Source organism: Ascaphus truei, chromosome 14 (genome assembly GCF_040206685.1).
Source record: "Ascaphus truei isolate aAscTru1 chromosome 14, aAscTru1.hap1, whole genome shotgun sequence".
In the NCBI taxonomy this organism is placed as follows: Eukaryota; Metazoa; Chordata; class Amphibia; order Anura; family Ascaphidae; genus Ascaphus; species Ascaphus truei.
Window position 1 is genome coordinate 2,968,033 of NC_134496.1, and position 7,686 is coordinate 2,975,718.

The window sequence follows — 7,686 nt, forward strand, 5'->3', positions numbered from 1 at the left end:
ACACACACAGTCACTCAGTCACACACACACAGTCACACACACACTCAGTCTCACGCACACACACAAACTCAGTCACACACACACACAAACTCAGTCACACACACACACACACTCAGTCACACACACACACACACTCAGTCACACACACACACACACACACACTCAGTCACACACACACACACACACACACACACACACACACACACACACACACACACACACACACACACACACACACACACACACACACACACACAGTCACACACACACACACACACACACACACTCAGTCACACACACACACACTCAGTCACACACACACAGTCACACACACACTCAGTCACACACACACAGTCACACACACACACACACACACAGTCACTCAGTCACACACACAGTCACTCAGTCACACACAGTCATTCAGTCACTCAGTCACACACACATTCACTCAGTCACACACACACACACACACACACAGTCACACACACACAGTCACACACAGTCACACACACACAGTCACACACACACACACACACACACACACACACACACAGTCTCACACACACAGTCACACACACACACACACACTCAGTCACACACACACACAGTCTCTCAGTCACACACACAGTCACTCAGTCACACACACAGTCACTCAGTCACACACACAGTCACTCAGTCACACACACAGTCACTCAGTCACATACACACACACACACACACACACACACAGTCACACACAGTCACACATACACACAGTCACACACAGTCACTCAGTCACACACAGTCACTCAGTCACACACACAGTCACTCAGTCACACACACACAGTCACAACCACACTCACACACATACACACACAGTGACTCAGTCACACACACAGTGACTCAGTTACACACACAGTGACTCAGTCACACACACAGTCACACACACACAGTCATACACACACACAGTCACACACACAGTCACACACACACACACAGTCACACACACACAGTCACACACACACACACACACACACACACAGTCACACACACACACTCAGTCACACACACACACACACACACTCAGTCACAAACACACACTCAGTCACACACACACTCAGTCACACACACACACACTCAGTCACACACACACTCAGTCACACACACACACACACACACACACACACACACACACACACACACACACACACACACACACACACACACACACACACACACACACACACACACACACACTCTCTCTCAGTCACACACACAGTCACTCAGTCACACACACAGTCACTCAGTCACACACACAGTCACTCAGTCACTCAGTCACACACACAGTCACTCAGTCACACACACAGTCACTCAGTCACACACAGTCACACACACACAGTCACACACACACACACACACACACACACAAACTCAGTCACACACACACACACAAACTCAGTCACACACACACACACACACAAACTCAGTCACACACACACACACACACAAACTCAGTCACACACACACACACACACACACACACACACACACACACACACACACACACACACACACACACACACACACACACACTCAGTCACACACACACACACACACACACACACTCAGTCACACACACACACACACACACACACACACACACACACACACACACACACACACAGTGACTCAGTCACACACACAGTGACTCACTCACACACACAGTGACTCAGTCACACACACAGTCACACACACACACACACACACACACACACACACACACACACACACACACACACAGTCACACACACACACAGTCACAGTCACACACACACACACACACACTCAGTCACACACACACACTCAGTCACATACACACACTCAGTCACACACACACACACACACACACACACACACACACACACACACACAGTCACACACACACACACACACACACACACACACACACACACTCAGACACACACACACACACACACACACACACACACACACACACACAGACACACACACACACTCAGTCACACACACAGTCACTCAGTCACACACACAGTCACTCAGTCACACACACAGTCACTCAGTCACACACACAGTCACTCAGTCACACACACACACATACACATACAGTCACACACACAGTCACACACATAGTCACACACACAGTCACACACACAGTCACACACACAGTCACACACACAGTCACACACACAGTCACACACACACACACACACACACACACACACACACACACACTCAGTCACACATACACTCAGTCACTCAGTCACACACACGGTCATTCAGTCACTCAGTCACACACACAGTCTCTCATTCACACACACAGTCACTCAGTCACACACACACACACACACACACACACACACACACACACACACACACAGTCACACACAGTCACACACAGTCACACATACACACAGTCACACACAGTCACTCAGTCACACACACAGTCACTCAGTCACACACACAGTCATCAGTCACACACACACAGTCACACACACACTCAGTCTCACACACACACACAAACTCAGTCACACACACACACACACACACACACTCAGTCACACACACACAGTCACACACACACAGTCACACACACACAGTCACACACACACACACACAGTGACTCAGTCACACACACAGTGACTCAGTCACACACACAGTCACACACACACACGCACCCACAGTCACACACACACTCAGTCACACACACACACACTCAGTCACACACACACACACTCAGTCACACACACACACACTCAGTCACATACACACACTCAGTCACATACACACACTCAGTCACACACACACACACACACACACACACACACACACACACACACACACACACACACACACACACTCAGTCACACACACACACACTCAGTCACACACACACACACACTCAGTCACACACACACTCAGTCACACACACACACACACACACACACACACACACACACACAGTCACTCAGTCACACACACAGTCACTCAGTCACACACACAGTCACTCAGTCACACACACACAGTCACACACACACAGTCACACACACACACACACACACACACACACAAACTCAGTCACACACACACACACACACTCAGTCACACACACACAGTCACACACACTCAGTCACACACACACAGTCACACACACACAGTCACACAGACACAGTCACACACACACACGCACCCACAGTCACACACACACTCAGTCACACACACACACACTCAGTCACACACACACACACTCAGTCACACACACACACACTCAGTCACATACACACACACTCAGTCACATACACACACTCAGTCACATACACACACTCAGTCACATACACACACTCAGTCACATACACACACTCAGTCACACACACACACACACACACACACACACACACACACACACACACACACACACACACACACACACACACACACACACACACACTCAGTCACACACACACACACACACACACACAGTCACACACACACTCAGTCACACACACACACACACACACACACGCGCGCGCGCACACGCGCACACACACACACACTCAGTCACACACACAGTCACTCAGTCACACACACAGTCACTCAGTCACACAGTCACTCAGTCACACACAGTCATTCAGTCACTCAGTCACACACACAGTCACTCAGTCACACACACAGTCACTCAGTCACACACACAGTCACTCAGTCACACACACACACACACACAGTCACACACACATAGTCACACACACACAGTCACACACACACAGTCACACACACAGTCACACACACACACACTCATTCACACACACACTCAGTCACTCAGTCACACACACAGTCAGTCACTCAGTCACACACACACACACACACACACACACACACACACAGTCACACACACAGTCTCTCAGTCACACACACAGTCACTCAGTCACACACACAGTCACTCAGTCACACACACAGTCACTCAGTCACACACACAGTAACTCAGTCACACACACAGTCACTCAGTCACTCAGTCACACACACACACACACACACACACACACACACACACACACACACACACAGTCACACACACACAGTCACACACACAGTCACTCAGTCACACACACACAGTCACACACACACTCAGTCTCACGCACACACACAAACTCAGTCACACACACACACACAAACTCAGTCACACACACACACACACACACACTCAGTCACACACACACACACACACACACACACACACACACACACACACACACACACACACACACACACACACACACACACACACACAGTCACACACACTCAGTCACACACACACAGTCACACACACACAGTCACACACACACACACACACACACACACACACACACACACACACACAGACACACACACTCAGTCACACACACAGTCTCTCAGTCACACACACAGTCACTCAGTCACACACACAGTCACTCAGTCACACACACAGTCACTCAGTCACACACACAGTCACTCAGTCACACACACACAGTCACACACACACTCAGTCTCACGCACACACACAAACTCAGTCACACACACACACAAACTCAGTCACACACACACACACACACTCAGTCACACACACACACACACACACACACACACACACACACACACACACACACACAGTGACTCAGTCACACACACAGTGACTCAGTCACACACACAGTGACTGACTCACACACACAGTGACTCAGTCACACACACAGTCACACACACACAGTCACACACACACACACACAGTCACACACACAGACACACACACACACACACACACACACACACACACACACACACACACACACAGTCACACAGTCACACAGTCACACACACACACACAGTCACACACACACACACACACACACACACACTCAGTCACACACACACACACACACACACACACACACACACACACACACACACACACACACACACACAGTCACTCAGTCACACACACACACAGTCACTCAGTCACACACACACACAGTCACTCAGTCACACACACAGTCACTCAGTCACACACACAGTCACTCAGTCACACACACAGTCACACACACAGTCACACACACAGTCACACACACAGTCACACACTCAGTCACACACACACTCAGTCACACACACACACACACACACACACACACACACACACACACACACTCAGTCACACACACACACACACACACACACACACACACACACACACACACACACACACTCAGTCACACACACACACTCAGTCACACACACACACTCAGTCACATACACACACTCAGTCACACACACACATACACACACACACTCAGTCACACACACACACACACACACACACACACACACACACACACACACACACACACACACACACACACACACACACACACACACACTCAGTCACACACACACACACACACACACACACACACACACACACACACACACACTCAGTCACTCAGTCACACACACAGTCACTCAGTCACACACACAGTCACTCAGTCACACACACAGTCACTCAGTCACACACACAGTCACACAGTCACACACACAGTCACACACACACACACTCAGTCACACACACACACACTCAGTCACACACACACACACACACACACACACACACACACTCAGTCACACACACACACACACACACACACACACACACAGTCACACACACAGTCACACACACAGTCACACACACACACAAACTCATTCACACACACACTCAGTCACTCAGTCACACACACAGTCATTCAGTCACTCAGTCACACACACAGTCTCTCAGTCACACACACAGTCACTCAGTCACACACACAGTCACTCAGTCACACACACAGTCACTCAGTCACACACACAGTCACTCAGTCACACACACAGTCACTCAGTCACACACACACACACACACACACACACACACACACACACACACACACACACACTCAGTCACACACACAGTCACTCAGTCACACACACACACACACACAGTCACACACACACACACACACAGTCACACACACAGTCACTCAGTCACACACACACACACACACAGTCACACACACACACACACACAGTCACACACACACAAACTCAGTCACACACACACACACAAACTCAGTCACACACACACACACACACACACACACACTCAGTCACACACACACAGTCACACACACACACACACACACACACACACACACACACACACACACAGTCACACACACATAGTCACACACACAGTCACTCAGTCACACACACACAGTCACACACACACTCAGTCTCACGCACACACACAAACTCAGTCTCATGCACACACACAAACTCAGTCACACACACACACACACACACTCAGTCACACACACACACACTCAGTCACACACACACACACACTCAGACACACACACACACACACACACACACACACACACACACACACACACACACACACAGTCACACACACACAGTCACACACACACAGTCACACACACACACACACACACACACACACACACACACACACACACACACACACACACACACACACACACACACACACACTCAGTCACACACACATACACACACACACACACACACACACTCAGTCACACACACACACTCAGTCACACACACACTCAGTCACACACACACAGTCACACACACAGTCACACACACAGTCACACACACAGTCACACACACAGTCACACACACAGTCACACACACAGTCACACACACACACACACACACACACACACACACACACACACACACACACACACACACACACACACACACACTCAGTCACACACACACACACTCAGTCACACACACACACACACTCAGTCACACACACACTCAGTCACACACACACACACACACACACACACACACACACAGTCACTCAGTCACACACACAGTCACTCAGTCACACACACAGTCACTCAGTCACACACACACAGTCACACACACACAGTCACACACACACACACACACACACACACACACACAAACTCAGTCACACACACACACACACACTCAGTCACACACACACAGTCACACACACACAGTCACACACACACAGTCACACAGACACAGTCACACACACACACACAGTCACACACACACTCAGTCACACACACACACACTCAGTCACACACACACACACTCAGTCACACACACACACACTCAGTCACATACACACACTCAGTCACATACACACACTCAGTCACATACACACACTCAGTCACACACACACACACACACACACACACACACACACACACACACACACACACACACACACACACACACACACACACACTCAGTCACACACACACACACACACACACACACACAGTCACACACACACTCAGTCACACACACACACACACACACACACACGCGCGCGCACACGCGCACACACACACACACTCAGTCACACACACAGTCACTCAGTCACACACACAGTCACTCAGTCACACAGTCACTCAGTCACACACAGTCATTCAGTCACTCAGTCACACACACAGTCACTCAGTCACACACACAGTCACTCAGTCACACACACAGTCACTCAGTCACACACACAGTCACTCAGTCACACACACACACACACACAGTCACACACACATAGTCACACACACACAGTCACACACACACAGTCACACA